The sequence below is a fragment of the Vicugna pacos genome, unplaced genomic scaffold, assembly GCF_048564905.1.
Source record: "Vicugna pacos unplaced genomic scaffold, VicPac4 scaffold_20, whole genome shotgun sequence".
In the NCBI taxonomy this organism is placed as follows: domain Eukaryota; kingdom Metazoa; phylum Chordata; class Mammalia; order Artiodactyla; family Camelidae; genus Vicugna; species Vicugna pacos.
The window spans coordinates 70,985,926-70,998,147 of record NW_027328741.1 but is presented as its reverse complement, the minus strand read 5'-3'; the positions used below and the strand labels follow the sequence as shown (position 1 = coordinate 70,998,147).

General features: G+C 32.0%; 1 long non-coding RNA gene across 1 annotated transcript; it reads left to right on the top strand.

Annotated features, from left to right (window-relative positions):
- Positions 1-10,761: 10,761 nt before the first annotated feature.
- LOC140693982 (uncharacterized) lies at positions 10,762-11,810 on the top strand. Its single transcript, XR_012069704.1, has 3 exons — positions 10,762-10,946; positions 11,400-11,474; positions 11,729-11,810. It is a non-coding gene; the product is annotated as an uncharacterized lncRNA (long non-coding RNA).
- The last annotated feature ends 412 nt before the right edge of the window (positions 11,811-12,222 follow it).

Here is a 12,222-nt window from a genome sequence, read left to right as displayed (position 1 = left end):
CAGTTAAATATTCAATAATTTTAAAAAGTCCATATGATATCAGGTCAAAAATGAAAAACCTATTAATAGGTTTGAATGAACCAAGATAATAATATCAATAGGACACTGATAAATTTGAAGATGATGCAAAAAATGGAAAGAAATCTCAAGGTCTCAGTTTAGAGGAAATAATATTGTTAAAATATACATAAAACAATGATATGCTCAGATATAGTGATTCATATCGAACTACATGATATATTCCACAGAAATTAGAAAAGTCCTAACATTTGTAAAGAACAGCAAAAGTACCAGAACTTCAAAAGAAACAATAAGGAAATAGAAGAAAGTTGGAGTCACAACCCATAACCCTTCCAGATATCAGACTATATTACAAAAAAAGTAATCAATACAGCACAATACTGGAAAATGAACAAACGTCTATATCACTGGAACAGAACACAGAGGCAGAAATAAAACATCACACCTATGCTCAAATAAATTATGACAAAGGAAACAAAAATATACAATGCCTATAAGACAGTTTTCAGCAAGTGATTTTGAGAAAGCTAGATAGATACATGTAAATCAATGAAATTAGAACACTCCATCACACTGTACAAAAATATACTCAAAATGTTTTAAATATCTGAATCTGATACATGACACAATAAAACTCCTGGAATCTAACATAGGCAAAACAAGACATAAATTGTAGCGAAATTTTCTTATGTCAATCTCCCAAGCTGAAAACAGTAAAAGCAAAATAAACAAATAGGTCCTAATTAAACTTAAAACCTTCTACATAGCAAAATAAACAGAATGAAAAGATGAATTCTAAATGGGAGAAAACATTAGGAAACTGTGCAATCAACAAGAGGCTAATTTCTAAAATACACAAATCGTTCATACAACTCCATTTCAAAAATCTACAAACAACTCAGCCAGAAAATGAGCAGAAGACAATTCCCTAAAGAAGACACACAGATGACAATCAGAAACATAAAAACATACTCACATAGCTAATCATTATACAGATGCAAGACAAAAATTAAATAATGTTTTAACTCACACTAGTGAGAAGGGCTGTCATCAAAATGTCTACAAATAATAAACACTGGGGAAGTTGTGGAGAAAAAGGTACACTCCAACGCTGTTGGTGGGAATGAATATTGGTGCATCAACTTTGGAAATAGTATGGAAATTCCTTTAAATAATTAAAATAGACCTATCATATGATACAGCAATCCCACTCCTGGGTACATAAAGCATAAAACATGAAAACAAAGAATCCTAGGGTAAAATATAAGAAGTACACTCTGACAATGGACTTAAATTGATTCTACATATGTCTCCTCTGGCAAGGGAATCAGAAGCAAAACTAACAAATTATGATTGTATCACTCTAAATAGATTTACACTGCAGAAGAAATGATCAATAAAATGAAAAGTGAACCAACACATTGGGAGACTATATTTGAAAGTGATATTTTTCAATTAAGTGTTAATATCCAAATATATGGCAAACTCTTACCGCACAACAGTGACAAATACCAAAAAATCTATTAAAAAAAGTCCATAGGAAGTGAATAGATACATCTGAATCAATTATCTGTAGAAAACATACCGTTGGCTAAATGACACATGAAAATGTGTTCAGAGTTATAAATTATTAGGAAAGTCATAAACCAAAAATTAGACAAGACCTCACAATTTTCAGAAGGTTCTCATCAAAAAGATAAGAAATAGATGTTGGTGAGATTGTGGAGAAAAAGGAACACCGTGGACACTCTTGATATGAATGAAATGTATTGATTCCATTGCATATATACATCAAATTTTGTTCATCTATTTTTCTGTTAAGGAATGTTTGGTTTGCAGGCTCCAGTCTGAAGGCTCTAGAGAATAAGCCCATGGGCTGAACGGATAAACAAGCTGTGAGGAATGTCACATATCCAGGCTGGATAAGAAATTGCCTGCTCATTGTATCCAGTATGGAAGGCTGGAGAGCCTATGCTGGGTAAGATCCTCATAGGAGGACAACCTAAGACAGGCACAGCCAGCTGGATAAGAGATGGCCTACTAAATGAAGTTCCGTGATGAACTTTAAAACAATCCTTGATCATTTAACATCCTGTGCTTACTGCAGGAGCAACAGGACATAAATAGCTAAAGATTATTTACATTGTTATAATTTAGATGATATGTGAGGCATTGTGCATGTCATATATAAACCCTTTCACTAAGAATCAATAAAAAGAGAAATGCTCCGCTTCTCTCCGCACAGTGTTTGTGTGTATTTGATATCGTGCCACTGACAGGGTTAATTTAATTTGTTGGGAGTATCTTAAAAGGATGTTGCATTACATACAATGCTCTTTTTGCACGTGTTGAAATGATTATGTGAGTTTTATTTCTCATTCTATTAGTGTGGCATGTCACCTTTATTGATCTGAATATTTTGAAGTATCCTTAAACCAAGGGATAAATCCCTTTACTCATGTAAGTGTATGATACATTAAATGTGTTGTTGAATTCATTTTCCTTCTGTTTTGTTGAGAATTTTGACACATATATTCATCAGGGATAATATTCCATATTTTGCATCTAATGTCCGTTCTAGCATTGTTATGCAAATAAACCAGGCATCATAAAAGAAGTTTGGAAACTTTCACCCCTTCAAATTCTTGGAAGATTTTTGGAAGAATTGGTGAAAAATTGTCTTCAAATATATGACAGAATTCACCGGTAAAGTCATCTTGTAAATTTTTTCTGGTTTGTGAGGTTTGGATTACTGATTTACTCATACACACTTTTGCCTTATTTAACTTTCTAATTTCTTCTTGATTCAGTATTGGAAGACATATGTTTCTGGGAATTTGTCTTTTGTTCTAGGTCATTCAAATTGTTGGCTAGTGTTAATTTCTTATGTGCTATGCATCTCTACAACATCAGTGGTAGTATCTTCTCTATTATTTCTAATTTTATTTAAGATTTTATTTTCTTAGACAACCTAAACTTTTGTCTACTTTATGTTTAAAAGAAACAGACTTTGATTTTTTTTATCTTTTGAATTGTTTCTCTTGTTATTTACCTTACTCTCATTGATTCAATTTTCTTCTTTATTGTTTCTGTTTTCTCCTAGATTCTTGATGTGTAAAGTTAAGTAGTGTGAATATTTGTATTTCTTTTATTACATTATTAATTAATTAATCTATTTATTTATTTATTTATTTACATATTTATTTTTTTATTTATCATTGAACTATGCCATTTATAATGTGTCAATCTGTGGTGTATAGCTTAGTATCCCCGTAGATGCATATATTTCTGTGCCTATAAAACATTACTTCACAATATTTAACATACTGCCCTGTGTCATACAAAAGAAATTTTGAAAATATCTATTTTTATATATAGTGGATAACATTTATAAATCTACAGCTCCCAAATATATCCTCTTGCAGCCCCTTTCCACAGTAATCATAAAATTGTTCAGTTGATCTGCGAGTGTGTTTCAGTTTTGTAGATGCAATCATTGTGTTCTCATACAAATATTTTTTAAGCTTCTTCATATGTAATGTCATGTATTATATTTCTTTCTTTTTCTGGCTTACTTCAATTAGAATGACACTTTATGTGGACATCCATTTTGCTGCAAATGTCATTGTTTTATCATTTTTTATTGCAGAATATTATTCCATTGTGTAAATATGACATAACATCTGAATTATGTCATCTGTTTTTGGACAATTAGGTTACTTCCATATTGTGGCTGTTGTATACAGCACTGCTAAGGACATTGTGGTGCAGGTGTCTTCTTGAAATAGGGTTCCCTTTGATATATACCCAGAAGTGTGATTGCTGGTTCATATTTTAAGTTTATTTTTATCCATTAGAGGAAACTCCATCCTGGTTTCCAAAATGACTGCACCAAACTACATTCCTACCAGCAGTGTAGGAAGGTTCCGTTTCTTCACAGCTTCCCCAGCATTTATTGTTTGTGGACTTTTGAAGGATGACCATTGTTACTACTGGGAAGTGATATATCATTATAGTTTTGAATTGCCCTTCTCTGATAATGATAGCAATTTTTTTTTCATATATCTCTGTGGCACTTGAATGTCTCTATTGGAGAATTGCTTGTTTAGGGATTCTGCACATTTTCAGATTGGGTTTCTTGTATTTTTTTTAATATTATTAGGTTGCATGAAGTCTTTATATTTTGGAAATTAAGACTTTGTCAGTTGCATCACTTCTAAATATTTTCTTTAATCCTGTAGTTTGTCATTTTGTTTGGTTTTGGTTCCCTTTGCTGTGCAAAAGCTTGTTTTATTAGGTCCCATTTATTAATTTTGCTCTTACATCCATTACCTGAGTAGTCTGTTCTAGGAGATCATTGCTGCTATTTATCTCAGAGTGTTTTGCCTATGTTTTCTTCAAGGAGATTTACTGTGTCTTACCTTACATTTAATTCTTCAAGATATTTTGAGTTTATTCTTGTGTATGGATTGAAGGAGTGTTCTAACTCCATTTCTCTGCATGCTGCTATCCAGTTTTCCCACAAGTTGGTGAAGAGATGGTCTTTTCTCTGTCATATTCCTGGCTACTCTGTCAAAGATTAATTGAACAAAGGCCTGTATATTTATTCCTAGGCTGTCTATTCTCTTCCATTGGTCCATATACCTGTTTCTGTAACAATATCATGTCAATGTCATTATTGTAGCTCTGCAATAGTGTATGGAGACCTGATGGATAATTCCTGAAGCCTCTTTCTTTTACTTCAATATTGCTTTGGAAACTATGGTTTTTTATGGCTCTATTTAAATCTTAGGATCATTTGTTTCAGTCCTAAAAAGAAATGTTTTGCATAATTTGATAGGAAATGAAATTTTCTTGCCTGATCGTTGTGGCTAGGACTTCCAAGACAATATTGAATTGAAATTGTGAGAATGGGCAACCTTGTCTTTTCTCAGGTTTTTGTGAGAAGGGTGTCAGTTTTTCACCATTGAGTATTTTGCTGGCTATATATATGTCATAAATAGCTATTATTATGTTGAGATATGGTCCCTCTGTACCCACTGTGATAAGAACATTTTTTGCAGATAGGTGTTAATTGTTATCAAATGTTTTTTCTGCATCTTTAGATTATCATATGCTTTTGTGTCCTCTGTTTAGTTGATAAGTTGTATCACTATTGATTGATTGATTTGCATATGTTACACCATCCTTGTGTTCCTGGGATGAACCTAACTTGATAATGGTGTATGATTTTTTTACATGATGTTGGATTCTGTTTGTTAATAATTTCTTAAAGACTTTTATATCTATGTTTATCAATGTTATTGGTCTATACTTTTCTTTTTAGGTAGTGTCTTTGTCTCGTTTTGTTATCAGGTTGATGTTGGCCTTATGGTGTGAGTTTGGGAGTACTCTCTCCATATGAATATTTTGGAAGTGTTTGAGGAGGACTGGTATGGATTTTTCTTTGTATGTTTGGTGAAATTCCCCAGTGAAGCTATTTGGGTCTTAATTATTGTTTGCAGGTATTTTTTATTTTATTGATAATTGTATTCCATTTCTGGTGATCTGTCTGTTCAAATGATCATTTTCTTCTTGATGCAATAATGGTGGGCTGAATGTTTCCGGAAACTTCTCCATTTCTTCTAGGTTATCCAGTTTGTTTCCATGCAGTTGCTCATGGTATTACCTTATGATATTTTGCAAATTTGATGTACTCTTTTAGTTTCTAAATTTTCATTTCTTATGTTTTTTGTGTTCTCTCTCTTTTCTTATTGGTGAGCCTGTTCTGAGTTTTGTCAGTTTTGTTGACTATTTCAAAAAACAGTTTGATTGATTTTTTTCTATTTTTTAATCTTTATTTCAATTCTTTCTCCTTTGATCTTTATTTTCCCACTTTTTGCTGACTTTTAGTTTTGTTTGCTCTTCTCTTCATGATTAGTTTAAATAGAACATTAGATTAGTTATTTTAAATTGCTCTTATACTTTGAGGCTGACATTGTCAGTGTGAACTTCCCTCTTAAGCCTGCTTTAACTGTATTCCGTAGACTTTGTGTAGTGTTGTGTCATATTTCTCAAGATATTTCTTAATTTCTTCTTTTAATTCATCACCTCCCCAACTTTTTATAGTACCATTTTTTTAATTTATATGCTGTCATTTTTTCTCTGTTTTTCTGTGATTGATTTCTAATTTCATGGTATTATACTCAGAAAAGATGCTTGAAATAATTTTTACCTTGTTAAATTTGTTGAGGCTTTTCCTGTGCCTCAGTACATAAAGTTTTCTAGAAAATGTTCCATGTGTTCTGGAAAAGAATATATATTCTGTTTTGGGGAAAAGTAGTGTTTTGAAAATATCAACCAAATCCAATTATTTTATCATATCTTTTGGTATCTTTGTTCCCTTATTTATTTTCTGTCTGAAAGACCAGTCTAGTTATGGTAATGGGGAGTTATATTCTCCTACTGTGATTGTGCTCCCATCGATTTCTTCCTTTTCTTCTATTAGTGTTTGTTTTATGTATTTAGGTGCTCTTATATTGAGTGCATATATATTAATGAGTATAATATCCTCATTGTGTGTTGCTCCTTTAATCATTATATCATGTCCTTGTTTATCATTCTCTATGGCCTTTGTTGTAAAGCCAATTTTGTGTGAAGTCAGTACTGCTAGTCCTGACTTCTTGTCATGGCCATTTGCATGGAATATATTTTTCCATCTTCTGACTTTGAATTGATGTGTGTTCGTCTTTCTAAATTGGGTCTCTTGTATGCTTCATAATGTAGGGTCCTGTTATATTATCCAATCTGACAATATATATCTTTTGATTGAAGCACTTGTCGGAGCCAGCTGACAATCGATCAGGTCCAGAAACCTGTGCTGCAGGACTGACAAAAGAAAGACAATTCTAGAAGGTAGGGTTGAGAGGGTCTCACTCTAGCCCGCAAGACGCTAAGTCAAGAGTGGACTTCGAGTTTATTTTCAGCAGTTCATTTATATGATTTTAACCCATTAGCTTATACATTCCTGCACGTAGGCAACGGTATTATTTTAGGGTACATTAACAACGTGTACTAAAATCATTAACTTGTATATTGTTACAGACATCATTATTGTTTACAGTTCTCAAATAAACTAAGATTAACTGTTCCTGAAACCAAGATCACAAACTAAGGTATTGTTTCTCTAAGCTAACATCGTGACTCGTGTACTATTAACTCAGGTGATTGTTCTTCAAGCTAAGATCACTAACTTGTGTGCCGATTGTATCTCTCCTTCCAAAGGTCCTTAGTGACTTAATAGCTCAGGATGTTCCTCAGGCTCTAATGCACCTGGTGCATTCTTCAAAGGGGTGGCGGGACAGAGATTGTCTTTGTTAGAATCAACCTCAGAGCCTGATGCCCTGCACTGTGGGAGTTTAGGCCCAACCTCTGTGCTCGGCAGTCCTCAGGTTATGAGTGGCCTCCCGCAAGCACTAATTCCAATAACATTTGTAAAAATTATTGATAAACTGGTGTTTATTTCCATTTTGAACTTCATTTTCCAGTTGATTTGGTATTTCCTTTATGTTCATTTCTTTATCTTTCTGTGGCTTTATAAGTTTTCTTTTATTATCTTGGTTTTTTCTGGCTTTGTGACTTCATTGTAAGATTTGGACTTATGGTTACCCTGTTTTGTATGTATATTGACCCGTTACTATATCTGTTTATATTAACTGAAATGAATACAAACTCAAACGCATCATACAGAGAACATAAACAAGAAGAAAATACTCTGTTTTGTCCTGTTTCACGCTCTGACACTTAAAAATTTTGATGTCTTTTTTACATCATATTTATACTTTTGTAAGTCATTTTATCTATTGCCTTTCTAATTATGCCTTTATCCTTTCTATAGCATCCTGCTTCTTTATTTTTAGAGTAGATGTTTCATTATTTCTTTTTCTGTTACCAAATAGATTTAGTATTTGCTTTTGTGGAGATTATTTAACTCTCCTTCTATTCTAATGGATACCTTGCTTGATATGTTATATTAGATATCAGATTTCTTTCATTCTGGATTTTGAATTTGTCTTGCCACTGCCTTCTGCCTGTTGTATTTGTGTGGGAAACATGTTTCAAAATATAATGTATATAATTATATGTATGTAAAGAATAAGTTCAAATGCAGTAAACAAATTAGGAGAAAACCTATACGTTAAAAAACAGAAAGCATTGATGAAGGAAATTAAAATTGATCCAAAGAAATGAAAAGATCTCTTATGTTAATGATGTGAAACAATGTGGTTGAAACAACCATACTTCCCAAAGGAATCTACATTTAGTATGATTCATGTCAAAATACCCATGAGATTTTTCCATTAAATAGAGGAAATAGTTTCAAAATTTATATGTAACCACAAAGATCTTCAGTTGCCAAAATAATCTTGAAAAAGAATTTTAAATATAATAGTGTAAGCTTCTCTGATGTTAAACAGTCCTACAAAGCTTTAGTAACTTAAACTACATGATACTCGCTCAAAAACTGACACCAGTCAAAAGAAGAGAATAGAGTAACCAGATATAATCCCTCACACCTATGATCAATTAACCCATGAAAACGGAAGCAAGAGAATGAAATGAAGAAAAGAGATTCTCCTCAATATGTAGTGCTGGGCAGATTGAACAAGTGAAAGATAGAGTAGAGTATTTCCTCACATTCTATACAATCAGTAAGCACAGAATTTCTTTCATTTATTAAGTTTACTTATATTCCTTGCACCTGTAATTTATAGATCTATGTTTAGAACTGTTGTTTCACTTATCAAATATATTCCTATTTTATTCTTTTTGGTATAAATTTACAGACAATTGTTTTCCTAATTTCTCTTTCTGATAATGTTCTGTTCCTATATAAAACTGCAATTGATATTTGTTTATTGATTTTGTATTCTGCAAGTTTACTAAGTTTGTTCATTATTTCTAACAGTCACTGGAGGAGTGTATGGAGCTTTCTATCTATGTATATTTAAGTCATCTGTAAAAATTTTACTGCTTGCTTACCAGTTGAATGCCTTTTATATTTTTTCTTGACTAGTTGTTCTTGCTAAAACTTCTAGTAGTGTAATTTAGGACTTGTGAGATTGAGGTACTTTTCTTATTACTGGACCAGAGGAAAAACTTCCTGTATGTTAATATTGAACGTGAAGATAGTCATGAATTTTTAATATATGGCTTTTATTATGTCTTGTCATATTCTATCTAGAGCGAATTTGTTAAGATTTTTTTAAAAGTTCAGATCAGATCTGTGAATAATTTTCCTACGTATTTTGAGATTGTTAATTTCCAATTATTTGTTATTTAACAGATGGTATCACATTTATTGATTTGCATATGTTAAATAAAATTTATGAAACAGGACTAAGTCCAACTTAACTATACTTTATAATACTTATAATATGCCATGAATTCAGCTTGCTAATATTTACACAGAATGGAATATACACATACTGAAGGAAAAATTTACATTGTAGATTGAGTGAGCATTTATTTATTTAAAAATTTTATCTCTCATTTTGAATTTGGCTTATGTTTAATGGAATTTATGTCTAAATAAAGAATACAACTTTTGGTAGAGCTGGATTTACTACAGTTTAGTGATACAAAACCTAGCTTTTATTAACAATTAGTGTACAAAACACTTGCCTTAAAATGCCGCATTATGCTAACAATGCCAACTGTTTCAGGTCTGAGAAACATATTGCTTCCTATAATGCATTACCTGGTCTTTTCCACCGAAACCCACATATACTGTTATTTCTTTGTTTTTGATTGTTTGTTTTCCCCTTAATGGAGGCACTGTTTATTGAACCCAGGATCTTGTTTATAAGTGTAATTATCAACCTCATTTTGGAACACTTAACAGAAGCCCCAATAGTATGGGTTATAAACATGACAAGAAAATTTATTCCTTCTAGGACTGAAAAACTTCTGAGTGAAAGAATGGCAAAAGGTGATAATTCATGAATTACAAACAAAATAAATATGTTATTTGTTTTACTTATAGCACTGAATTACAATTTAAAACAAAAATTACCCCCTTTGGGATTTCTAAAGTTTGATTGATTATTTTAATCTATTTTTATTCCATAAATATTTACCATTTATTAATAAACATACCAAATACACTGATAATTATTCTGCTCATGTTTTGAATATAGAGCTACTTATTGTAAAGTAAACAGATAAATAACTACTTCCATTTCCATAAAAAATTGTTTCACTTTAATTACAAATTATAATGTAATAGGTATAAATTTTCTGTACAGGCTTAACATAAATTTCACTTTAAATTCCATAACTTTAAAATTATTTTATATATTTTGTGCATTATTTATACTCTGTTCACAAATCTGGTATAAATTTGTGTACAAAAGTATGGAGATTGGTTTTATTTCATAGACCCAAAAAATTAAATTATTTAAAAAGATTTTGTGGGGATAATATTTGCAGATCACGCTATAAAAATAAGTATCCTATATGTTTCATTTTAACTGGATGAATGAGAAATAAACACTGGCTTAGTGTTACACTTGAGTTGCTAGGAGACCAGTCATTTTGTGATATCACATCTTCTCAAGTTGAGAACCATTGTGATGGCCTAGCAGTTTATCTGTGCAGGCCTGCCAGAACAGCATTTGTAGCTGCAGTGCTCAAAAACATGCAGATTAGAAAAATAGCAGTAGAAAAAGTTATTTGAAATGGCACCTGTTTCTTCAGAAATTCAAGATGTGTCTCATAAAGATGGACCAACTGGTTCAGGAAACTCTGGTAGATCTCTATTGTGTGATCAAACAATCTCTGGGGACTTGTCTTGAAGTCTATGTTTGAAGAAAATGCTTTTCAGACTTTCTCTGAAGAATCCTTGAATAAAAGACCATGTTACAAACATTGTGTCTCAGAATCAGGTGAAGATAATGATTTTCATTCTGTGACATTTCCAGGAAAACTCTGGAAAATGGCTGGGAGTGACCAATTTAAATCCATCTGGTGGGGTTATACTGGAACTTCCATAGTGATTGGTGAAGCTGTCTTTAAGAAGGAAGTGTTGGAACGAAAGGCCCCTTTCAGATTATTTGAAACTGGAAGTATGAAAAGTTTACTTAGACAGCTTAACATTTATGGGTTTAGTAAATTGTGGCAGAATTTGCAAAAATCTTCTTGTCTAGCTGACTTTCTGGCAGAAGAGAAAGAAGTCTCTGTTTTAAGCAAGGAATTCAGTAATTGTAGTTATGGCTTGGTAACGTATATATAAAATTTTATTTTGTACATCGAAATATGGTAATATAAATGTAAAGCAAGATTTTGAAAATTGTATAAAACTACAAACGCTGAAATTCTTTATTTTTTCTAAAAATTAGGACAGTGCCTTAACTATTCAAGATTATGCGAAACGTTCCTAGCAACTATGAATCTTAAAAGAAATCTAAATGAAGGTATTAAAGCATTTTTTTTTAAAAAAGTTGCTTTCTCCGTTGCTGCAAATGCTAACTTCTTAAATTTGATGACTATTCTATTTAAATGTGTATATTCCAAATATGGAATTTCAAAATATAGTCAGCACTGTACACATTTTTATGATAATATCTTTGCATAGTAAACGTGAAATCTGAGGTTTTATAGCTTAGGCTTAATGTAGTCTTGTGTTTTGCTTTAAAATATTACTAAAATTTTTCTCCTTTGGTTTTAGCTACAGTTCTGCCATAATGAAATCTTAAACGAGGCTGTCCCCAGATATTAGTGAGAATAAAAAGAAGAGTTGTGAATAAAAATGCCTCTCTGGTATTTTCATTGGCTCAAGATTTCAAAAAGAAGCACTTTAAAGCAGGGGGTAATGTGCATAATCATAATTCTGGTTTTGTGGCTGACACTAGTGTAGAAAGTTCATTTTTACTTTCTGCAAATTTAAACATGCCTCTAATAAGAAAGCCGTCTACTAGCCACGTACTTGGTGATACAACTATCCTGATCAGAGGTGATTTTTCTCCTCCATCATCAATGTCAGTTAGACCACCAGAACAATATTGCAGTGGATCAACGTGCTATTTTAAACCAGTTGACCACTGTCCACGGGCACTCTCAAAGCAGCTAAACTGAAGCAAATGGCTGTGTTGTGAACTTCATTACAACTGCAACTTCTAGTTCTCAGTACAGCATCATGTCTCCCATACAGAGCAATTAATT